The sequence below is a fragment of the Mustela nivalis genome, assembly GCF_964662115.1.
Source record: "Mustela nivalis genome assembly, chromosome: 7".
Classification (NCBI taxonomy): domain Eukaryota; kingdom Metazoa; phylum Chordata; class Mammalia; order Carnivora; family Mustelidae; genus Mustela; species Mustela nivalis.
The window spans coordinates 78,981,736-79,008,457 of record NC_139026.1 but is presented as its reverse complement, the minus strand read 5'-3'; the positions used below and the strand labels follow the sequence as shown (position 1 = coordinate 79,008,457).

At 36.2% G+C, this 26,722-nt stretch overlaps 1 long non-coding RNA gene across 1 annotated transcript in view; it reads left to right on the top strand.

Moving 5' to 3' along the window:
• LOC309869481 overlaps positions 1-26,722 on the top strand; it is a 51,509-nt gene that overhangs the window by 16,501 nt on the left and 8,286 nt on the right. The window contains exon 2 of the long non-coding RNA XR_014314199.1: positions 12,719-12,908. This is a non-coding gene — a long non-coding RNA (uncharacterized lncRNA). The remainder of the gene's footprint in view (positions 1-12,718; positions 12,909-26,722) is intronic.

Sequence of the window (26,722 nt, the reverse complement as noted above, 5' to 3'; positions counted from 1 at the left end):
CAGGTGCCCTACAGTTGTCTTTTCTTTGAGGAGACCCATTCCTTCTCTAACTTCAAAGATCAGTAAAAATGAGCATACAATTTCAAGAGATCACAAACTCCTTCAGCTTGCCTCTCTGGAACCAGGGATGTTTCCTCAAACAACGCCCAAGTGTCATTTTATCACATACAGAAAAGCAGAAGCCATTGGAATTAGCTTGTTACTTTGCAACCGTGGAAGTTCCCCCAGAGAAAATCTGAAACTGGCCCTCACACACAGAGGACAAAAAGAATGATGAAAGAGGCAGGCCACTCTACATTGGTAGGTGGCCGTTTTAATAAGCAAGGAAACTTACACATAAGGATGGTCTTCTTGGCTTCAGAACAAGCAGATTTCCGCACCCGCCCACCAAACCCATGAAAGTTTATATAGGCCTTAAGGGCTCAGTCTGGAGGGTCTCAGCAACACTTTCTCACAGCTGTGTTCTTCACGTGGCTCCTATCTCAAGAACAGTGGGCAGAGCATACACTTCAAGGACAAGGGAAGGGGTAAGTAGCCTCTGATTGCTGGAGTTCAGCTCAGAGGTCAATCAGACATCATGTCCTCTGATGACCTCCTCCAGCAGGGCTGGGTCAAGCAACTGGAGCATCTACCGAGAGCTTTCAGATCGTTCATATTTCTGGAGTAATTTCTCTGACTCCTATAAGGAGACTGCCATGGTATTTTCAGGCTAGCTTCATTACAATATTATAATCTGCTCTTCCAAAAATATTTCTTTCATTTTCTTTCTTTTTTTTTTTGACATTCTATATAACTGTTTTATTTATTTATTTATTTTTACATTTTTTATAATTTTTTTATTTTTTTATAAACATATATTTTTATCCCCAGGGGTACAGGTCTTTGAATCGCCAGGTTTACACACTTCACAGCACTCACCAAAGCACATACCCTCCCCAATGTCCATAATCCCACCCCCCTTATCCCAACCCCCCTCCCCCCAGCAACCCTCAGTTTGTTTTGGGAGATTAAAAGTCACTTACGGTTTGTCTCCCTCCCAATCCCATCTTGTTTCATTTAATCTTCTCCTACCCCCTTAAGCCCCCATGTTGCATCACCACTTCCTCATATCAGGGAGATCACATGATAGTTGTCTTTCTCCGCTTGACTTATTTCGCTAAGCATGATACACTCTAGTTCCATCCACGTTGTCGCAAATGGCAAGATTTTGTTTCTTTTGATGGCTGCATAGTATTCCATTGTGTATATATACCACATCTTCTTGATCCATTCATCTGTTGATGGACATCTAGGTTATCTCCATAGTTTGGCTATTGTGGACATTGCTGCTATAAACATTTGGGTGCACGTGCCCCTTCGGATCTCTACGTTTGTATCTTTAGGGTAAATACCCAGTAGTGCTATTACTGGGTCATAGGGCAGTTCTATTTTCAACATTTTAAGGAACCTCCATGTTGTTTTACAGAGGTTGCACCAGCTTGCATTCCCACCAACAGTGTAGGAGGGTTCCCCTTTCTCTGCATCCTCACCAGCATCTGTCATTTCCTGACTTGTTAATTTTAGCCATTCTGACTGGTGTGAGGTGATATCTCATTGTGGTTTTGATTTGTATTTCCCTGATGCCAAGTGATATGGAGCACTTTTTCATGTGTCTGTGTTGGATGAAGGACCTCAATGTGAGAAAGGAATCCATCAAAATCCTTGAGGAGAACACAGGCAGCAACCTCTTTGACCTCAGCCGCAGCAACATCTTCCTAGGAACATTGCCAAAGGCAAGGGAAGCAAGGGCAAAAATGAACTATTGGGATTTTATCAAGATCAAAAGCTTTTGCACAGCAAAGGAAACAGTTAACAAAACCAAAAGACAACTGACAGAATGGGAGAAGATATTTGCAAACGACATATCAGATAAAGGGCTAGTGTCCAAAATCTATAAAGAACTTATCAAACTCAACACCCAAAGAACAAATAATCCAATCAAGAAATGGGCAGAAGACATGAACAGACATTTCTGCAAAGAAGACATCCAGATGGCCAACAGACACATGAAAAAGTGCTCTTTCATTTTCTTAATGGTACATTGGACCCCAAAAGACATCGTGGGTCTTTCTGTTTGATTATTTATGTGTATGGTTTTTTTGGAAACATCAATGCAGAAGGGGAAAATGACAATAATGAAGATCATCTCATCTCAGAGTTCATTAAGCCTGTTAAAATTTTCCCAGTTGACACTTTCTTCTCTTGCCTGTGTGACAAAACTGACATTTTGGGGGTACCTGGGTGGCAGTTGGTTAAGCCACAGCCTTCAACTCAGGTCATGATCTCGATGTCCTGGGATCCAGCCCCAAGTTGAACCCCAGGTCCGGCCCTGCACTCAGTAGGAAGTCTCCTCCCTCTCCCTCTGCCCCCACCCACTCATGCTCTCGCTCTCTCAAATAAATAAACAAAATCTTAAAAAAAAAAAAAAAAAGAAAAGAAAAAGAAGAAGAAATTGAAATTTTTATTGTTACTGTTTAAAAGGATATATAGTATCAGGTGAGAGAAGTCTCCAAGTAAATATAATTGAGACAGTGCCACCACCCTTTTCCCCCACCTGTCTTCACAGTACTGGATCAGGAAGCATTTTATAGGCAGTTATGTTTGCTTTTTGGTGCTGTCACTTTTGTTTTGTTTTGTTTGTTTTTGCGGGGGAGGGGTAGAGGGTGAGGGAAAGAGAAAATCTTAAGCAGGCTCCATGCTAGGCATGGAGCCCTATGCAGGACTCAGTCTCATGACCCTGAGATCATGACCTGAGCAGAAATCAAAACCAGACACTTAACCAACTAAGCCACCCACGTGCCCCTATTGCTCACTTTGTGTAAAAGTTGCCATTATGTTCAACTGCAAATGTGGAATGATAAATCCTTTAAATGAGAATTGAACCTCACAGTAAGGCATCATTTTCTGTGGTGAACTTGGTAAACATAATGGTTGTGAATTTGACTCACCAAATAGTGGTGAGTTAGGAAGTTGAGGGATGTGGACAGATGGAGAAAAAAATGGATAACAGATCAACACAGTTCTAGCACAAATATAGACGTGCCAATAATTTGAGCCTCATTTAACTTAATTTTTTTCTAAAGTTTTGGTTACTTAGTGGAGTTAGAGAAAAATCATCTTAGGAATCATCTAGAGCAACATGAGTGAACTCTGAAGAATTATGCCAAGTGAAATAAATGAGTCACAAAGAGACAAATACTGTATTATTCTACTTGAATTCTACTTGAATGAGGTACCTGAGTAATCAAATTCATAGAGGCAAAAGGTCTGGTGGTTGCCAGAGACTGTTGCAAAGGGGATATGGAGTTGTTTAATGGGTACAGAGCTTCAGTTGGGAAAGATGAAAAAGTTTTGGAGTTGGATAATTATGGTGGTTGTAAAATAATGTGAATAGACTTAATGCTGCAGAACTGTACACTTCATTTTTTGGAGAACTGTATACTTTAAAATGACAAAACTTATGTCTACTTTACCACAGTAAAAAAAAAAAAAAAAAAGTCACCTGCAGAAAGATGGCAGAGGAAGAGATTGATTAGGATAATAAAATTGAAATAAATGTGAAAAATGAAACGTGCGTGTGTATTACCAAATTTCCTTATCATAAAATCTTTAGTCTTAAAATGTGTAGAAAAATCTCAGCAAAAGAGTGCCCCCATGTGGACCTCTGTGAGGTGGCAAAATGTATAATGAATAAGCCTGATGTCCCTCCTAAACACTTTTGAATTATACATTCTATTTTTTTTAAGATTTTATTTATTTATTTGACAGATACAGATCACAAGTAGGCAGAGAGAGAGGAGGAAGCAGGTTCCTTGCTGAGCAGAGAACCCAACTCGGGGCTCGATCCCAGGACCCTGGGATCATGACCTGAGCCAAAGGCAGAGGCTTTAACCCACTGAGCCACCCAGGTGCCCCTGAATTGGTTCTTGTGTGTAACCCCACACTTAAATTCCTTGAGAACAGAAGAACTCAAACACCTCCCCAGAGTTTCTTCAAAAATGAAAGACCAAAATAAGGATGTTAATATATTTTGGAGAGATTCTTTCACTCGATGTCTTTCTTGATAGGCAATTGACAATTAAATTTCTTGAAAGTTTTAATGGTTGAAGCTCAATGACTCTTATGCTAATTGCAACTTAAGGTATTTAAATTCATACCGGGTTTCTGGAAGAAGTTCTTTAAAAGAAAAAAATATTTTGAATGTCTTTTGGGGGGTATGCTTTTGAAGATTAACTTTATTTCATTCATTACAGCATTTGGGTCTGTTTTTCAGCAGGAATGACTTTGTTGTTGTTACTGACATCTACTTTTGTTTATAATAGTAGGAAACTGGAGGAAATAAATATCCCTTTCATTATCACAAAATGGTAAAATGTCCTTCCTCGGTAGATATTTTTATTTAACACTTTAAGTTTTGTTTTGTTTTTTATGTCATCATAAAAAATATATTATGATGACATATATATATATATATATATTTTTTTTTTTTTTTTTTTAACCTAGAGAATTCTAACAATCTCATTTGGTGGCCAAAGAACATGCTAAATAAGTTTCTCAAGGTCGTTGAAAGAATGAGTGGGAAAGCAAGATTAAAATTCTGGGTACTGATGTCTTACACTAATCTTAGCTGATTACCAATGCTGTTGCTCTAAAAATGTATATTCTGAAGTAGAGGCAATTTTTTCCTTGAGGTTTTTCAAGGTGATTCTATGATTTTGTTGGGGGGGGGGATTAACTTATAGGATTTGATTTTTAAAAAATTGTAAACAGAGGTTCTTAACAACAAATATCTTAATTTGAAGAAGACAATAGAATGATTAATTGCACCTACTGGCCCCTTTCACTTGACCTATTAAAGGTTAGAGTTTTTCAGAAATCTCATTAGAAACACTTTCTATACTTAGGCTTCTGTTTCCTTAGAATCTAGAGCCTGAACCGGTCTAGTACTCATGAAGTAACTGTAAGTAACTTAAGCAATTTGTAGTTATCCATCCGAAGATTTGGAGACCATTTGTTATAAATTCATGTTATCGTTATAAATCTCTTTAATAGTCTAGTATCATTTTCAATTCTAACTATGTGGGGATTTTTAAAACTTCTTCTTTTGCAATGATTTTTAGATTTACAGAAAATCCCAAAGGTAATATAGAGATTCTCCATATACCTTTCACCCAGTTTCCCCTTATGTTACCATCTTACACTAACATGTTACATGTGTCAATATTTAGAAACTAATATTGATACATTTATTAACTAAACTCCAAAATGTATTCCATCTTCTAACTAATGTTTTTCCCTACCCCAGACTCCCTTTCAGGAAATCACATTCCATTTAGTCATCATGTCTCTTTAGTCTCCTCTGATCTGTGACACTTTCCCAGACTTCCCCGTTTCTCATGACCCTAACAGTTTCGAGGAATATGAATTTTGTAAGTTGTGCCCATATGTGGTTTTGTCTGATGTTTTTCTGATGACTAGAGTGGAGGTTTTGTATAGATAACTATCCTTTTCATCACATCATATCAGAGGTGCATAATATGATTACTAATGTGACCTCAGTCACTAGGTTAAAATAGTGCTTGCCATGTTTTCCACATGAAGTTGCTGTTTTTTTCTATTTTTTGTTTTCACTCTTCCTTGGAAGGGGATCACTAAGTCCAGCCCACACTGAAGGTGGAAGAGGATTAGAAAATTAAGCCCCCCCTTCTGGAGGGGGAGAGGAAGTATCTGCACATGTTATTTGGAATTTTCCATAAGGAAGATGTATCTCTTCTCCCCCATCTGTTTGTTTATTCAGTGATTTCTTTATATCAGTATGGACCTGTGTATATTTTATGCTTTGTATTATAATCCAATACTACTTTATTTTGCAGCCCAAGCCATTCCAGGTTTGGCCACTGACATCTCTTTTTTATTCCTGTGACCTTTTCACATGCCCCCATTCTTTTGTTTTCTTAAGCACTTCCTTACTTTTTGGTATTGCAAGATGCTCCAGGTTCCTCTAATATTTACCTTGACCCAGCCCTAAAATCAACTATTTTCCCAAAAAGCTCCTAATGCTATTATTGGCAAATGATATTTAGAGACCAAGATCTGCACCCTTGGTGTGCTATAGCTACTGGCGTCACTGTTTTTAAGTCCTCTTAACAGGAAACATGTATGTATATTGACCTATGTATACACATATATCTATAATTATTTCTGTATCTCTCTAGCTATAGATAGATGCTTCATGGATGGATGGATGGATGGATAAGTAGGTAGGTAGACAGTTAGATAGGAATTCATACTGAAGTCTCTGACACCAATCCAGTACAAAAGGATTTATTCTAGTCCTCTGTGTGATTTTTTTTAAATCTTGAACTTTACCTCCTCTTATTAGCTGATTATTTTTGTAACTTATAGTAATTTATATTACTAAATAAAGTTCCCTACTAAGCCACTGCCAGTGTCCTTTGGTGGCATAATCATGTTGCTATATCATTCTCTATAAGTCAAGTAAAAGCTTTTTGACCTATGTAACAGACACTGCTTATTGTCTACCTAATATTTATTCATCTTGTCTTTGTTCCTTAAATTGTAGAGGTAGCACCAATTAAAAAATTCTCCTTCCCAGATGGTCATTAAGCTAGAGTTGCTCCTATGTAATTTAGAATTATGATACACAAAAGCGGCTCCTAGGTAGAACATGCAAGAAAGCTATTGTTTTCCCAATAAAATACATTTTTGTTCTTCATTCTACTCTCTTCCTCCTGAGACATGCACATGACATCTGGAGGTGGAACAGCCACCTTGTGATCAATAGGATAAAAGCCATACAGTAAAGATTGAAGAGCTGGGAGATAGGAGATGGTCTGATGAGTTATTTTGCAACTGCACCAACTCTACAGTGATTATCTCCAGAATTCTTGTTACATGGGGGAAGTGAGCTCATACTAGGTAAGCTACTGCAATCTGTTATGTAAAGTTGAACATAGTCTTAATTGATACAACCCATGTGGAAGAATAGAACAGTAATTTCTTCATAAGTGGAATGGTCTGATATTGTGATTATATGTGTTATGAAATACCAGCCAGTGCTGGTTTGTTATATCATATTTGGGTGTTGAAATGCATATTCCAGTTTCAAGGGTTAGTATACAAAGACTTTAAAGGCATTCATATCATCAGTTCACAGTCATCAAGTTTCAGGATTAAACAAAGTCCCATCTATACATAGCATGTAAAGGAATAAGTTTTAGAAAAACAATTTTCAGATCATCATATCATAAAAGATTGATTTTTTCAGGATGTGATTTAATATATTAAGACAGAGCCCAAAGATTTTTGTGGTGGGAGGAAGAGATACAGAGTAAGGATTAGGGGAACTCCAGGAGTGTCAAATGGAAAAATAGGCAGTTTGAAAAAATCATATCTGAACTGTGATGACTTTTGATCAATATATTTAATTTTCTTTAAAAGTTAATACTGATGATGGTAATAATAGATGTTTTCCACATTCCAAGCAAAATGCTAATCACTATAAAAGTATTATAATATTTATTTACCACAATAATACTTTGCAATAGCTACTCAGTATCTGCATTTTAAAAATGAGGAAACTCAAATATGAAAGTACAAGCTCACAAATCTAATTGGTGCTTAGTATTCAAAAACAAGTGTGTCTGATTCCAGGTTCTATATCCCTACCCACCTCATTGAACTGTTTCCTTGCTAAATAACATTAAAGGAAATTATAGTGTCCCTATTTTATCAAATAACACTTTACAAAAGGTGTTTTTTAAAAGTTAAGTACTACTGTTATACTCTTAGTGAAAAATGGAAAGATGTTTTTCCACCTACTGATTGGCATAAGACAAATTGCTAAATCACATAAATTTCTAGATAAATATAACAATTGAAACGTTTTTTAATTTTATTTGATTTGATTTGCAGGAGTTTATGACCTTAGGTCATTGCAGTATCACTAAAAAATCTTTTCTCAATCAAAACATTAAAAATAAAGTATATTTGTTTCACATAAATTATTTGCAAGAGGAGTATGTATAGCTGTCCTGCACTACTCATATCTGAACTATTTTGAATCATGCTAAAAATGACAGGCAGCGTCACTGTCACTTTGATTTAGGAAATGTCAGATATCTGTGAGCTTCATTGACATGCATGAAGTGTGACTTAAGAAAGGTTTTAGAAAGACTTTTGTCGGTTTCTTTCCTATACATGATAAGTGCATATGAGTGTAATCTTAGAAATGATTGTTTGGGGGCGCCTGGGTGGCTCAGTGGGTTAAAGCCTCTGCCTTCGGCTCAGGTCATGATCCCAGGGTCCTGGGATCGAGCCCCGCATCGGGCTCTCTGCTCGGCAGGGAGCCTGCTTCCTCCTTCTCTCTCTCTGCCTGCCTCTCAGCCTACTTGTGATCTCTGCCTGTCAAATAAATAAATAAAATCTTAAAAAAAAAAAAAAAAAGAAATGATTGTTTGTTTAATAAATTAGAAAGTAGAAATATCTACCAGAACAAGAAGAAATAACTTCTAACTTTTACAGTATTATCTTTTTAGTAGACATAGTGCTTTTTTTGCTCTATTTAAAACAGTCACACTACCTATAAAAAATAAGCATGGACATCTCCAACTACTCCCTTTATGAAATTAAAGATTCTTGTGAACAGCTTATGGCATCCCTAATACAGCTGCCCAGAACTGAATAAATGGTCTCAAATGGCAGTTCCCAGATATCAACAGTCATAGCAACAAAACCTCATATCTGGAAGAAGCATCCATAATTCAATTCTAACATCAATAAATAGTGTCAGAAACCCCTATTGATTAAAGAAATAAGTGTACCTTTTTTAAATAAAAGACTTCTGTATTTATTTACTTATTTATTTAAAGTGACTTCTAAAAATCAGTATCATTGCAGTAGTAGCCCCTGATGACGACCATTGCTGGACAATATAGGTGTTTTATATATAGCCCAGGTGACCTGTGGGATCTCCAGTCCCCCTAATGTCTAAATCAAATTTCCTCCATCATTCCATTCCATGCCTGGGTCAGTATAAAACTTTTCTCCAATTTTCTGGAAATTACCTAGGTCTAACATTTTCTTGGTCCTTCTGGCTTCTAACGTTTTGCTCTTTGAGTTAGCTTAGCTGATGAATAACCTTTCCACCTGATAATACCATTTCTATTATAGGTCATGGTAACCCAGATATGAAACACAGTCATTTATTATAGTGCCACAAAATAAGAAAAAATAATAAAATATATATGTATGTGATATAACTTACTAAATTTGGGAAAGTGAGAGGAGTAGGAGGGACTTTAAAGGAAGATCATCTTATATCTAATAATAAACATCCTAGTTATTAAAGATATGTCAGGCATCTTATCCACTGCTGGGGATTTTTCACTGCTACTTCATTGCAAAAAAAAAAAAAAAAATTTAAAAACCTGGCTTCATGTGATCCATTTGGCTCCTTTCTCATCTTCTCACTTCTGTCTCATCTCTTCCCTGCCCTCCCCTTTCTGAATTGCTACTGGATCCTCCAAATTCAGCAAGAAATAATTAATTTTATCTTCCCCTGAGTACCCTGAAAGACAGAGCATGTATAAAGCTGTGTTGTTTTTATCAAGAAGTCAAATTCCAGGGAAGCAAGAAGGAGATAAAAAGAAAAATGAAGCAGGGAGGGAAGAAAGGAAAACATAAAGGGGTTCATTACTGACCTGGTTGTAGTCTTAGTAGGACGCACAACTGAAGTATCACAGGACGTGTAGACTTTCTACATCTCCAAATAGCCAGGGGATGGCAGGGGCAAATATATCTGCAAGATCCCTTCCATTGCCTGTCTCTCAATATCAGTTTCCTTCTGATGGGGCATTATGTTCTGGGCACTTGTGGTGTTAAACCTCAATATTCTTTATCAGATACATGTGTAACAATATTACTCATCTCATGATATGACTTTACCACCTTCCTCGGAAGGAAATGGAAGCTTTTACAAATTCCTTCACCCAATTTTCAAGTCTATCTGCATCCCTTGTAATCAACAACAAGGTCTGGCAGAAGTAGGTAAACAATAAATATTTTTAAAATAAATACACACCACTTTTACCTCACCCGTCATGTAAAATGAAGAAATGGAAGGGGCCACCTCTCTCTTTATATCACCAATCTTCCCCTCCTTACTGATGGGCATTCAAATATGATCTAGTGTCTAGTGTCTCTCTGTTTTGTTTTTTTTTTAAACTCCCTTCAGCTTTACACCCACCCTCCCCCAGCTGTATAGTAGTATAAATGTCCTATAATTTATTTATCCATTTTACTATTGGTCATTTGAACTGTTTCCAGTTCTTTGCTATTAGTGATTCTACAAATATACTTGTGCATGTTTTTTTAATGTGTGTGTGCACACACACATATATATGTATATATATATGATTTTTTTCAGGAGAGGAATTATTGTCAACTCTACTACATAATGCTAAATTGTGGTCCAAATTGGTTTTACCCTTTACGCATCTGCCAGCCATGTGTAAGGGTTACCATAGCTCCACATCATCATGAATTGATATTCCCAGATTTTTTAGTTTTTGCAAATCAAATGGATGTGCAATCAAATTGACTGCATCATACTTTGGCTATAATTATCTTTATCTTGATTATTAATGAAGTTGACCATTTTTCATGTTTATAGGGCATTCTTTCTTCTGTGAGGAACTTGTTCAAGTATTTTGTTCATTTTTCTCTTGAGTTCTTTATCTTTTTAGTATTGGTTTGCAGTTCTTTATATATTCTAAATATTAACATGTTTTAATTAGATTTGCTGCAATATCTTTTAATTGCGATTGGTTTTCACTTTCTGTATACTGTCCTTTGATACAAAGAAGCCTTATTTCTACTGTAATTGAATTAATTAATCTTGTCCTTTATAATTGGAGCATTTTGCTTCTTGTTTGAGAAACCTGTGCCTTGAGATCATAAGGATATTTTCATAGATTGTTTATAAAAGTATTACAGAATTCTCTAACCCATCTATAATTAATTTGTGCATGTGGTAAGCAGTTTCCAGGACCACCTCCCAAAATCTTGGCCTGTTTTCATACCCTTGTGTGTTATCTCCCAACATTGAATAAGGCTAACCTGGATAATAAATAGGATGCACAGAAATGATGGTATTTGCAGGCACCTGGGTGGCTCAGTCCATTAAGCATCTCCCTTTGGCTCAGGTCATGATCCCGGGGATTGAGCCCCACGTCCTGCTCCCTGATCAGCAGGGAGTCTGCTTATCCCTCCTCCTCTGCTCCTACCCCCTGCTCTCTCTCTCTATCAAATGAATAGTATTTTTTAAAAGAAATGATGGTATTTGATTTCTGTGCCTAGATAATAAAAGTAATTGCTGTTTCCATTTTGCTCTCTCCCTCTTGTAGCACTAACTATGGGAGAAGCCAGGTGCCATCTCGTGAGAACACTCGAATAGCCCTATAAAGTAGTCCATGTAGTTAGAAACTGACCTCCCTGGCCAAGAGTCAGTGATAATAGCCATAAGAGTCGTTGATAATAGCCATGCAGACAATCGACCTAGAAGCAGATTCTCCTGTCTCAGCCATGTTTTCAGAAAACTATAACACAAGACTAACATTTGGACTGGAACCTCATGAGAGACTCTGTGGCAGAATTACCAAATAAGCTGCTCCTGAATTTCTGACCTATACAAACTGTGTGAAATCAATACTTATTATGGTTTGGAGCCCTACATTGGAGGCTTCTTTGTAACACAGTAATAGACAATTAGTACATCATTTATGTAAGGTAGCGTTTCATTTTCAATATTTTTCATTTTCATAATGAGTTATTCCAACAATTTGTTTTGAAAGGTCTTTCTATCTATAGTTATCTGCAAGAGTAACTCTGTCATAAATAAAGTTTCAATTATACATGGATCTGACTCCTTTTTCTATTTCATTGGTCAATTTGTTTATCCTTGAGTTAATTTTTCATTAATTACCAGAAATAAATGGATGAACATCCACAATTTATTTTTGAAGGAACAACTATGCCCGCCTATAACATATATTTCAGATATCATTCTACTTAGCTATTCAATGTTCCCGTAGGGACTTTTCCTCCACAATAAGAAACACTGATATTTCTGATTATTACCTCAGTAGGCCGGTGATAGAGGAATATAAGATCTAAAGGAAGAGCTTCAAAGTGGTGGAACACACTATCTTATATCAACATGTCTTTTCCTTTTCTTCTTTATAACATTTGCCCTGTGTAAGGGACTGTCTTGCTACGTATATTCAGCTCAACTTACTGTACATCATTGAGGCCTTCACAAAACTTTTCATGCATAAGGATAATACAGTTATATCTTTTTCTAAAGTTGTTTTATTGATGTTTTTGTTGTTGTTTTCTCTTGTTTGCTATAAAGATTAATCTCTTGTTCAATGGAAAATAGAGCCAAGAAAGAATCTCTCCAAAATATATTAACATCCTTATTTTGGTCTCTGATTTTGAATTAACTCTGGGAAGGTGTTTGAGTTCTTTTTCCTTGTGCATGGAAGTTATAAATATCTTCAAATGCTCAACCCTAGACCTCTCTTTGCATTGATGTTTTAAGTCTCTTAAGTACCACATCAACTTAATAACTTTTTTTGTTCTTTTTTCAAAATCTTAGGAAGAAACTACATGTTGGAACTAAACCGACAATATGTGTTTCTCTCTGCGGATCAGCACAATTTCATAAAAACTAAAATGATGCAAGCAGATGTTCATCATGGAACTGCCAGCAAAAGGCTGAGAATCACAAAGATAAATTCTAGTCCAGTATTTGGAAATCTCCCGATCATACTCAAGCATCTTTTGAAGTAGGTATCAGATTGTTTTTAAGTACTTTAGGGCTTTTAAAATTTCATTTAAAAAAACACTTTTGAAATCTGCACCACTATTCCTGGAAATATATCTTAGATGGACTTGAATGGAGCCAGAGAGTAGATATGGATCTTTATTTTGTCTTTTAGTGGCTCACTTATAGGGAAACATACAGGGCTTCTCCTGTTCTTGCCATAGCTTATATATTTTTTTAAGATTTTCTTTATTTATTTGAGAGACAGAAAGAGAACACAAGCAGAGGGAGTGGCAGACAGAGGGAGCAGCACACTCCCCACTGAGCAGGGAGCCCAACACAGGGCTTGATCCCAAGACCCCGAGATCATGAGCTGAGCCAAAGTCCGAGGCTTAACCAACTAACCCACCCAAGCCCCCAACCATAGCTTTTATCTTACCACCTATCTTTAAATCCTCTTCCCATCATGTGCAACTTAACAGCATACCCTAAAATATGTCTTGCTATTTCATACCTTTGTGACTTTGCTTAAATTATCTTCTCTCCCTAGAATGCTCTCCTCAACCCCCACTGCCAAAATCTACCAGGCAAAAATACATACGTTTTCAGATTGAGCCCATCACCTCCTAGATAACCTCCTCTGACTGCCATTCATTTCCCACAGGCAGAATAACTTACTATCCTTGGTACTCCGTCTTTCCACTCTATACTTTACTACATGCTTCCAAAACACTCCATTGGCTCATTTGAATTTGTGATTCTCACTCAGCAATCATAAATTGTTTGGAGGCAATTTGTATTGCTTATCTTTGAATTAAGAGTACCTAGCTGTACCTAACTCAAAGTATGGTCTTGGTGAATTTATTATAAAGAAATGAATGCATGAATGGATGAATGAGTGAATGAATGGATGGATGATTGCCTGTATCTGCCTCAGGGATTTAATATTTGATTAGTAAAGGTTTTAAATTTTATCCTCCTATATTTTGAGATTTAGAATTGTGTTAAATGAATTCAGTTACACATATTAGATATTACTTTGTCCTTTTCATTTGTCCCTAGTAAATATCAGGTAAATAATCTCTATAAAGTTTAAGGAACCATATTGTAATATATTGTAACATAGAAAACGCATATCTAAATCATCATAGTGCAGACACGTTGTTTCCAATGTTTGACATAATGCTGGAGGAAAACTTAAAGAATCTTGAAAAGAAGGAATATTTAAATAAAGACACTATTATAATGTACCATTTATATGCTTATAATTATACTGTGTTCTTTAAATATTTTACCACCTCTTATTTAATATTCACAACAAGCCTATAAGATTTGTTGATATTTTCTTCATGTGCAGATTAAGAAATTGAATCCCAAAGAGATTAAATTAATTTCTGAAAGTCACAAGTGACTTTGACTCTGGTCTTTTGTTTTTTCCTTTTCCTTTTTCTTTTTTTACTATGGTAAGTATACTTAACACAAGATCTACCCTTTTAAAAAAATTTTAAGTGTACAGTATAATATGGTTAACTATAGGCACAAAGTTATAGAGTAGATTTATAGAACTTAATCACCTGTCACACATGGAACTTTATAGCAGTTGAGTAGCAACTACCCATTTCCCCCTGCTCCTAGACTCCAGGAATACCATTCTGTTCTTCACATTGATTATTTCAGATACTTCATGTAAGTGGAATCATGCAGTATTTGTCCTACTGAAAGCCTATGCTATAATTTACTACTCTTTGAAAAATAACAATGATAAATAAATAACATTTATAACAATAACTATATTTCCAAAAAAATCAGTTAAAAAGAGTGGCATAGTTTTACTTATCACCACAATCTCATTAAAATGTTTGGACTATTGGGAACCATCAAGTTCTTGCTGATAGATAGCCATTTTCCAAAATTTAGTGCTTCCTTCAAAATCAAAGCTAACCATTGCCAGCGAATATTTTAGCTGTTTTCTCTGAAGTAGCAAACTTACTTTGTTCATTTTCAAGAAAATATTTGCCAAGTCTGAATATAGTTTGCCTATCAGTGTTCTTTGAATGATGTTCTGTTCAGCAAAAAAAAGGTGGCAAGTTTAACTAGCAACTTGCACAAATGTTTTTCTTCTAGACAACCATCATACTTTCATAAACAGCAAAAGAGCTTTATGTGCACTTCCCATTTCATAATACAGAATTATTAACAAAAGTGTTCTCTAGAGGGGTGCCTAGGTGGCTCAGTTGGTTAAGCATCTGCCTTCAGCTAAGGTCATGATTCCAGGGTCCTAGGATCAAACCCCATGTTGGGCTCCCTGCTCAGTAGAGAGCTTGTTTCTCCCTTTCCTCCCCACTCATGCTCTCTCTCTCTCACTATTTCTCTCTCTCTCTCAAATAAATAAATAAAATTTTTTTAAAAATGTACTCTAGGTTTGATATTTAATAAGAGTAATGTCTACTACTTCATCAAGGATATACTTAAGTGAAGGAGCCTATTTATTTGTTTTATATTAATATTTATTTATTTATTTGACAGAGAGAGAGACAGTGAGAGAGAGAGAGCACAAGCAGGGCAAGCCAGAGAGGGAGAGGGAGAAGCAGGCTCTCCATTGAGCAGGAGGCCTGATGCAGGGCTCCATCTCAGGACCCTGGTATCATGATCTGAGCTGAAGGCAGATGCTTAATGACTGAGCCACCTGGGTACCCCTTTACTTTCTTTTCTTTTTTTTTTTTTTTTTAATGTGAGTTTGTGGTTGTGGAGCATGCAGTGGCTACTCATAGAGTCTGGTGCCACTGTTTTGATTCATGCAAAGGGGCCAGTATGTTCCTTCTTACTGCCTTTGCACCATCAGTACAGAAGTCAATACAGTGAAAAAGACAAACAATATCTTATTTTCCATTAAAATAATTTTGACTTCAGGGACCCCTGAAAGGTTCTTGGTATGCCTCTGGGGTTCCTTAGACCACATACTGAGATCTACACTAGACCACTGTCACAGTCCTCTACCCGCTGTTCTTTTATCTGTTCTCCACCTAACACTCTAAATCACATCACGTTACCCTTCTGTACACACCTTGCATGGATCTCATCCCACGCAGCGTCATGTGGAATGTCCTCACCTCTCTATCTCATTTGCTATCATTTTCTCAGTGGCTCACCCTCCTCAAATCCACTGACCTTGTTCTTGAAAGCTTTAAGCGTCCTCTTCCTCCATAGATCTTTGCACTCTCTAATCTTTCTGCACTGGACATTTTTTCTCAGCATTTTCATGACTCATTTTATTTCTTCCTTTAGGTTTCTGCTTAAATATCCCCTTACAGTAAGTCCTTCCCTGACCGCAGTCTGTAACTGCCCCTGTCATCCTTTAAATCCTTAACCTGCTTTACATTCTTTCTTGCCATTTACTTGTTCATTGTCTGACTCCCCGCCCCCCACACACTCAAATATCAGCTACCTGAAACCAGGGGATTTAATTTGGCTCACTATTTTGTTTGTTTTTTTGTTTTTGTTTTTGTTTTTTCATTGCAAACAGTGAGAAATGTTTGGATGAATCAATAAACTGCTTTTCTAATAGATGCACCAAGGTGAGTTATTAAAGCAAGAATATATTTGCCTCATAGAATTGTACTTAACATAGTGTTTCCTAAATAAAAACTCACAGATAGACTGCATCAAATTAACTTAGTGTATTTTTAAAGCACAGAATCCAGTCTCCATTCCCAAAGATTCTGATTCAGTCAGTCTAGAATGAAAAGAGAGATAACGGATATTTTTAAATTCCCCAGGTATTTCTGAAGAGCTGTCAGTTTTGGGGAGCCCCTTTCCTAAACCAACATGCCAGTGTCTGATATAAGGCATTAGTAGGTGCAAGATTTATATGAAAGGCAGCTAGGTAACCTGCTAAATCATCATTCAGATCATTCAGATTTCTAAGAATCATGATTATGAAGGTGGTCATAAAAACACACAACTGTATAAAAAGCCACATAAAAGAGAATGAAATAAATTTTCTATATTTACTTAAGTACAATGTCAGCATACAAAACTCAACTGTATTTCTATGCATTAGCAATGTTCTATCTGAAAATGGAATTAAGAAAGCAATTCCATTTTACAATAGCATCAAAAAGAATAAAATCCTTAAGAATAAATTTAGTAAGAGGAATGTAGTACTTGTATATACCGAAAACTACAAAATATAAATAAATGGAATGACATCCTGTGCTCATAGTTGGGAAGACTTAATATTCTTATGATGGCAGGGGGTACTCACACTGGCATATAGGTTCAATCCAATTCTTCAAAACATCATCTGGCTTTTCTGCAAAAATTGATAAGCTAATCCTAAAATTCATGTAGAAATTTAAGAGACTCAGAAGAGCCAAAATAATTTTGTAAAAGAAGAGCAATGTTTTGAAAGAATAGCCTTTTCACAAATGATACTAGGATAGCAGGATATCCACACACAAAAGAATGAAGTTGATGTTTCCCTCGCCATACACACACAAGACAATTCAAAATGGATTGTAGCCTACATTTATGTGTTAAAAGTATAAAACTCTTAGGAGAAAATAGAGGAGTCAATCTTCATGGCTTTGGGTTAGTCAAAGTCTTCTTAGGTACGACACCACAGCACAAAGGACAAAAGAGAAAACTGACACATTAAATGGAACTCATCAAAATTAAATTATTTTTTGCCTTAAAGAATAACAAAAAAAAAGGTGAAAAAACAACCCACAGAATGGGGGGGGGGAGATATTTGCAAATCATATACAGACAAAGAACTAGTCTTTCTATTTATGAACAACTATTACAATTCAATAACATAAATAATCCAATTTAAAACTCAACAAATGATAGCATTTCTCCAAAGAAAATAGGCAAATGCCCCATAAACATATTAAAAGATGCTCAAAATCATTAGCCATCAAATGTATATGAATCAAAATCATGTGGAGATGAATGATGATAATGACTAAAATAAAAAGACAGTAACAAGTGTCAGCAAAAATGCAGAGGAATTAGAATACCCTCATATTTTTGGTAGGAATTTAAAATGGTGCAGCCACTGGGATGCCTGGGTGGCTCAGTGGGTTAAAGCCTTGGCCTTCAGAGTCCTGGGATCAAGCCCTGCATCAGGCTCTCTGCTCAGCAGGGAGCCTGCTTCCTCCTCTCTCTGCCTGCCTCTCTGCCTACTTGTGATCTCTGTCTGCGAAATAAATAGATAAAATATTTTTTAAAATAAATAAATAAAATGGTGCAGCCACTTTGGAAAACAATCTGGCATTCCACAAAACGTTAAACATAAAATTATCAGCAATTCCACTTCTAGAAAAAATGCCTCCCCCAACGAAAACATATATCCATGCAAAAACATGGACATTAATACTCACAGCAGCATTATTCGCAATACCCAAAGAGTAGAAACAACCCAAATGTCCATTATCAGATTAATGGATAAATAAAATGTGATATATCCACAAATGGGATATTATTTGGCAACAAAAAGAAACGAAGTACTGATACATGCTATAATGTAGATGAAACTTGAAAACATTATGCTAAGTGAAAGAAGCCAATCAGGCCATGTGTTATATGATCTCATTTGTATGAAATACCCATGATAGAGCTATAAAAATTGAAAGTAAATCAAGGATTGCCTATGGTAAGTGGGGGATTAGGGGAATGGAGAGTAATTGCTGAGGAGTCTGTCCTCACCCAAATTTCTTTGGGTCTGTTATGGCAACCTAAATGGACTAAAACAAACCCCATAGCTCAAATATTTGGTTTCTAAATCCTAAATGTGTCAAATGTGTACTCTTGCCAACCATGTTACCTTCCAAGATAACAAGGAGAGGAAGCTTCCAAGGAGAGGGATCAGCTTTTTGGTGAATGCCTGTGTTTCCTTTCATATTTTCCTTGATTAATTTATGAAAAATTACATTCTTCTTAAGTCATAGTCCTCATTAGCTATGGGGCTTTGTGGGCAGAATTTTAAAAATATATTTTCTTAAAGCACACCAATAAAGGGTAATAGAGGTTGGTAGGGACATTCATTCTTATCTGACCTTTCTCTTATGTGCTTGCCTACTGTTTAACACTCAACTGCCCTTTCATTGCAACATCGAAGTTTCTAATTCACTATCCATATATTATTTTTACAATAAAGAAATTGTCCAACCTACATAATATTAAATTATATAGCAAATGATGTTTTTATTGTGGTAAAATATACATAACATAAATTGATCATTTTAACCATTTTTAAATGTAGAGTTCAATGCCATTAAATGCATTCACATCATTAGGCAATCGTCATAGCAGATGACTTTTATATAAATAATTCAATGGAAAATTCAAACATATAATCAAATCTACAAAGTACCTTTTATTATTAAAGTAAAAATTCAAACATATAATCAAATCTACAAAATACCTTTTATTATTAAAGTAAAATCATACCTCCAATAAAGGACGCTATCATAAGGCTTCAGATGAACTAGTAACCCTGTTAATAAGTTCATGGCACTTATTTGTGGAACTATATTTAAAATATATTTATACTTGTAATTTCCTTTTACAACCCAAAGATTTTCATCCAGATTTCCTATTGAAAATAAATTCATTGATGCATCATGAGACAGACTGCATATTAAGTATATTAAATGTCAGGCTTGTTACTCTAGTTTCATTTGGAAAACAAACTCTTCCATAAGGCGTGGACAGATGTTGATAAGCTGTAGCAGAGATGTTCTCAGCTGTAGCAGAGAATATATTTTCATTAAGTAAGAATGACAGTGTGTTTTTTTTAATGGGTAAGATTATTAATAGCTCTTTGGAAGTATTAGACAGAAGTTGTTACAAGATATTTTAAGATAATCAATAACCCATCCACTATGTTTTCTTATTGTGGTGCCAGCTGCTCCTGTTTCTTCATTCTTGACAAGACATCAAACTCCAACATCATGTCTACCTGACCATAGCAGACAGGTCAAACATAGCCATGCACTTGACTAAGAGAATTACCCAGTTAAGCTCAAATTTCTTCAGTTTGTCCTCTCCCTTCATGTCACTCCTTCTTTAAGCCTGGTCTTTTGTCCATCCTTAGGGACTTGCTATCAATCATTTTCTCTTCAGCGGCTTTATCTTCAAATTTTGTAGGTTCTCTCCCCCCGATATTTTCATGCTTTGAAAATATAAAAATTAAAAAATCAAAATTTTTTTTCTTACCTCTCCTAGGTCCACCCTGCTAATATTTAAGATCTCTACTACACTTCACAGCCTGACTTCTTTACAGGGGACTGACATCCCATCTTCACCTTCTCACCATGATTCCCTCTTTCATCTAGTAGAATGTGGCTTCTACTGAAATTGCCCATGCTGAGACAACGAAGACCAATGGATACATCTTGTTTTCTTACTTGACCTCTCTCTGCTTGTGATGATTTTATGGATTTTTACTCTTGAATCTTTCCTGCAGCGGCCTATGTGACACTCTGCTCTCTGAGTTCTCCGTGTTTCTCAGTCCTCTTCACTTTCTCTCATGGACTTTTCTTTCCCTGTCCTCTTCTCAATTGTTGATGTTTCCTGTTCCAACTCCTTACTAAACTCTATAAGTGGATAGCACATCTCAAACTCAGTTCAAAATTCAGATCTGTATTTTCTCTCCAATCCTCCACTCCTTAAATGTTTTCTTATCTCAGTGAAAGTCACCACCATTCACCCAGTTGTTCAAGTCTGAGCACCACCCTTGACTTCTTTTACTTCCCCTCCTACACAGCATCAGCTACCGGTCCCATCAAGTTCTCTCCCTACACTGTTTATGACGAGCCTCCCTCATCATGCTGTGCCTTATGTTCAGAGCTGGTTTACTGCAATAGCGTCCAACCAGTTGCCCAGTCACTCACTTAGAATCTCCATACTGCTCCAGAGTCATCTCTTTAGTTTTAAAATCTGATCATGTCACATCTTCACTCAAAAAATCCATCAGTTCTTCTCAGGGCACCTGGGTGGTTCACTGTCGGAGGCAGGCCCCTGACCAGGGCGACCTCGGCCATTAAAAGATGGCGCCTGGCTAGTTGCCAGGTTAGGATTGCCTCGTGAGACTAAGCGGAACGCCCAAAAGAGGAAGTAAACAGCATTGGTTGCTAGCGAAGTTGTTCGTTTAGGTGTACAGCCTGATTCTCTCCCTCCTGTACCCTGCTCGCTGATTGGTCATGTAAACATATATAAGTGTGTAGACTTGCGGAAATAAAGAGAGAGAAGATACATCTGAACTGGGGCTTCTTGTTGTCCTTGCGTGTCAAGGGCGATAGTTCACATGTTGGGTATCTGCCTTCAGAGCAGGTCAGTGATCTCTAGGTCCTGGCATTGAGCCCCATGTCAGACCCCCAGCTCAGCAAGGAGTCTGCTTCTCTCTCTCCCTCTGCCTCTCCGCCTGCTTGTGCTCCCTCTGTCTTTTTCTCTCAAATAAATAAAATCTTTAAAAAATAATTCCATCATAATAAAAATTTTAAAAAATCCATCAATGCCTCTCAAAATAGAGTTTAAACTTGCCTCACCATTCTCATACTGTTTCCCACTTTCCACTATATCCTCCACTCCAATCATCCCGAATAATCACCTTTCACCCCAGCCAAATGGAATTAATTAGATTTCCTTCAATATATAATGCAGTTTTCCTTTTCTTAAAATACTTTTCTCACTTTTCCTTTATCCATTAAAAATAAGTTAGGGTACCACTATCCACAAGAAGGGTTCTTTGTTCTTACCCCCACCACCCCGGGCATACCCTCAGGCCAACTTTTATACTCCTATTTGCTCACATAAACCTGACTTTACATACCTCTTTCTAACTCAGTTTATATCAGAGTAGATTGTAATCCCAGATTTATTTCTATTTCCTCTACTAATCTGTCAAATCTTGAGGGAAAGGAATATACTTCACTTTCCTCTGTGATCCTAGAACTAAGCACAGTATTTGGATATAGTAGTGAGCAAGATAAATTTGATGAATTAATGAATAAAGAAGTGAACTGAATCAACTAAACTTGTTTTGCCTTAAATATATGTCCATTATTATAACATAATAATAATTATTAATAATAATGTTAATATTATTATTAATAATTATTCACTACTGTATGCCAGGACTTATAACCATGTCCTGCCCATAGAAGGAGTCAAAAACTGGCTGTTGACCAACTACTTAACTATTTATGCCCAATCACATAGTCTCTATATGTGACTCGCTGAGGATATAATATGAACATAAATTTTATTACATATGCATTCTTGGTTTAGTCTTTCTGGGAATATGAAGACATCGAGAGTAGACAGCATGTAAGAATACGTTCAGTGGGTTTCAGAGGTTTAGGTTCAATTATTACTTAGGTTTATTATTCAATTCAATTATATTAGGTTTAATTATTAATAATAATAATAGTTTTTATTATAACATAAAAACTCAGAGTTACTGTCCTCCTACTTGAAATGCTCCTTCATAAATCAAACCTACTAAATACTGGGGTTTGACTTTGGTTAATTCTTAGGCAGGAAGGCTTGGTGTACTACAGAAGTCATTTCATTATATTTTAGACAGTTTCATTTTCTCCATTTTTGCAATCTGTCATGTATGTATGCTCTGAGGAAAAAAAATATTTGAGCTTGATTTAACATTCAGTTGGTTAAATATTTGTATGGATTTGAGTATAAAAACCACTGGCCACCACAATACCTTGATCTAAGTAATGGAACAAAGGGACAAGAGACTTTCAGAAAAGTTGATTACACTATCATGACACGGGGTTCCTGTCAGCAGCTCTCAGGCAAAAACCAAATGCTATGGTTGGTTTATTTGTTTGCTTCTTTTTTCCTTGCCTCCAGTGCCTGACAATGCTAAGAGTAAGAGCTGATTATTTTATTTTATATTTATGTAGTAATTTACATTTTAAAGGACTCATTTGTTGATATGTTAATTTTATTTAAACTTCCTGAAACTTCAATGGTTCTAATAAACAAAAGTGTAGATTCATTTTGCTCTAAAAATTAAAATTCTATTTTGTCTAAATTTTTTTGTCTGAATATTTTTAAAGAAAATTTCCATGGTGTTTCAGTTTTTTTTTTTTTAATTTTAGAAAATGGCCTATCTCTTGTTTTATAATGCCTTTAAATGAGCTTTAAATTATTTACTTTCTATTTAAAGTTGAGGCTTCATTCAGGCAAATATACAGTTCCAGACTTAAGTATTCCCATGTCTCCTATGACCTTCAGCTGCAAATTACTTCTATGACCATAATCTGAAGACTGTTGTTCTTTGTTTATCACAGAATGTGTTTTTCCCAATTACTAAAGTAAAATGTCAAGTCACCATTTCATTTTGAAGTGGCTCTTTATTCTTGCAGTGTTATTATAAATATAATATATATCAATATATCAATATGTATAAATCTAATTTTTTCTTTAATGGAAGGAAAACAGTAATTGTTATTTCCAGGATTTAGAAATAGCTTTCTCCCCTGTCCTTCACTTGAACCTAAACCTATGAAACCCACTGAACGTATTCTTGCATGCTGTCTACTCTCGATGTCTTCATATTCCCAGAAAGACTAAACCAAGAATGCATATGTAATAAAATTTATGTTCATATTATATCCTCAGCCAGTCACATATAGAGACTATGTGATTGGGCATAAATAGTTAAGTAGTTGGTCAACAGCCAGTTTTTGACTCCTTCTATGGGCAGGACATGGTTATAAGACCTGGCATACAGTAGTGAAAAAACAAGGGTACCATTGATACATTATGATCATAGAGAATGATCAATAGTGTTTTACATGAAGCATCTTGGTGCCCATCATTCTGTTTAGTGACACCTTGAGTTTTATACTTATTTTTCCTACCTTAGTGTTCCTTTTGCATTTAATTCTTTATATATTTTAAATTTCTTGATTTGTATTTATGTTTGTATGACACCTCAAATAATTATGCAATGAGGTGTGATATAAATAACTAAATACAACTCAGTGCAGAAGTACATCTTCAGCACAGATACAAGAAGTCACTTTTTCCTCCAAGTGAGCAGGAAATCAGCTTTCCTTTGCCTCTGCTCATTAGAGAATGCAAAGCACTCCTAAGTCGGAAATCAGAAATTCAGCACCAAGGAAGCAGAGATGGAAACCATTCCCAGAGTAATCAGTAACACACATTTTGCAGAGTGAACTTTCTAGGAACGATGCTTACATTTTTAAAAAAGGATTTGTATTTAAAGTGAACTTTGAAGAAACCTTCATTCAAACCTAGAATATGGAAAATTCTTCAGGGCAAATGATCTGATTTCTTTGATAAGTAAATGGAAAGAAAGAAAAAGAGAGAAAGAGAAGGAAGGAAGGAAGGAAAGAAGGAATTGCTAAAGATTAAGAGAGACCGAATATAATGTGTAATATTGTTACAATTCTGACTCCAGTAAACTAAGTGTAAAAAGACACTTATGAGACAATTAGGGAAAACTAAACATATATTAGGCATTAGATAATATTAAGAAAACATTATTAACTGTAAGAATGTGGTAATGAGATTATTAGTTCAGTTTTCCCAAGTCTTATATATTAGAGATATATATTAATATGTTTATAGATGAAATGAGATGTCATATATCTGCTTTAAAATATTCCAGATTTATTTAATTCATTTGTGAAATAAGTAAGTTTATCTGTTTAAAAACAAGTGAGAAAAATAAAGCATACCTTGAATCACAGTTAATTTCTAATAGAGTTTCAATGAACACATATTATATTCTTATCTCACTCCAGCTTTTTCCAAAAGTAGCAACTGAGAAAAAACTGTATTTGAGAGCAATTTATTTGGGAATGTGATCCCAGGCAATAGCAATCAAGAGTCAGAGAGAGTAAAAATGGGGAAGAAGAGAAAACTAGTAGAGGAATGCTCACTGACTTGGCTAACCACTTTCGGATGATGGGAACCTCAGTCCTGCAAAGAACATCTGAAAGCCTCATGAAATGCATTTCACAATCATCCACTAGGGAAAGAAAAGAGAAAGCATTTATCAGTCATCTCCCTTCTCCATTGGTCAAGGGATAGGCCACAGGGCATTAACACCTTTGAACTTCTTAGTTACAGGAGCATGAATGCTGGGAGAATTCTGTCATGTCTAATGACTAGGCATAATAGAAGCCCTCCAGCAGGAAGAAGGAGGTGCTCAGTGTCAGCCCGAGGCAATGTACTCACAAACTGCACCTGATTGCATCTGTTTGAGGGCTTCATGGGAGCTAGTCTCCACAACTAAAATGAGAATAAGAGAATTAGAAGAGGCACCCAGGAGCCCATTCTCTGTGTCTGCTGCTCATGTCTCTTTTTCCCTTCCATTAAGTCCAATCAGTTACAGAATTCCCTTTAATATGGTGGCGAGCTGGAATTGTAAAGATCAAACGTAAGAAAGTTAGTGAAATAAACGGAAGTCCCCCCAATGCTGCATCTGATTCCAAGGCCATAGTAGATATGATTTATCCCCTTTCTCCACTGCCAATTTGTGAATTCTCTTACCCTGGCCCTTGATTTCCTTGTGCTTGTCAGGCTGTGGTCGCTGCAATTTTTCATCCACAATTGTCACCAGGCATGATGGCACCAAGAGACACCTAGTGAGCCTCCCCTAGACACTGTATGTCTCCCTGTCTTCATTTTGTAGCAGGAAACCTAATTTCTCATCATAAAAATAGGTAGTAATTACCACCAGCAGCACAAAGTGACTTTCTTTGCCTCTTGTTAGATTTCAGGACTGTAAGTGCTGGAACATAACAATGTACAGATTGCCAATGAGATACTTTAGAATATAACATTAAATATAGTAACAGAGTACTGATCGAAGTCACAAATAGTCTAATTACCATTACCAGGTGACATGTTTTACTGTTACAAACTTGACCCCAAACCATCAATCAACTTAAAACACAAAAAACAAAACAGAAACAGGGGAGTGAACATATCTGAAAATACAAGACTAGGTTATATGAAATTTTCTTCCCAGGAACCAATTCAGAAAACTCTAATTCCTGTCTTCCTTTCTCTCGTTTCTCTTTAAAATATTATACTTTCTCTCATTCAATAATAATTTGAAGGGGATGCATTGGATTATCATTTTTAGCAAGTGTGGACCGAAGGCTGAGAGATTTTATTTAATAGAAAAGTAGTTTTTTTTGTGTGTGTGTTTTTTTAAGATTTTATTTATTTATTTGACAGAGAGCACAAATAGGCAGAGGGGCAGGCAAAGAGAGAAGGGGAAGCAGGCTCCCCGCTGAGCAGAGAGCCTGATTGGGGCTGGATCCCAGGACCCTGAGATCATGACCTAGGCCAAAGGCAGAGGCTTAACCCACTGAGCCACCCAGGTGCTCCAACAGAAAAGTAGTTTTATCTGCTTCATTGGCTATGCCTATTCTAGATGCATTCGCTTCTTCAGTAATAACACAAATGCCTTCATGTATCTTGTGCATCTGTTGTGATAGGTTCTTGTATGAATGGGCTGCAATCCCCACACTATGCAGGAAAGTGAGGGGTTATAGGAAGTAATTTATCCAAAATCAAACATCTAGGCCACAATTCCAATCCTAAACCTGTTGCTAGAGATCATTTACTAATCTGAAATAGTAAAAAGAATCATTCAGTTTCCAGGTGTGAATATAGTGGAAAAAACGTTTAGATTTGGAGTCTTTGGATTGTCATTTTGTGATTCCAAATGAAGAACAAAGGTGCAATGAGGAACAGAGAGGTCATTTGCAGCCTGCTGCTTTCTAACAGCTGGTTGTTGTGTCACTCCATCAGAGGCAAAAGCAC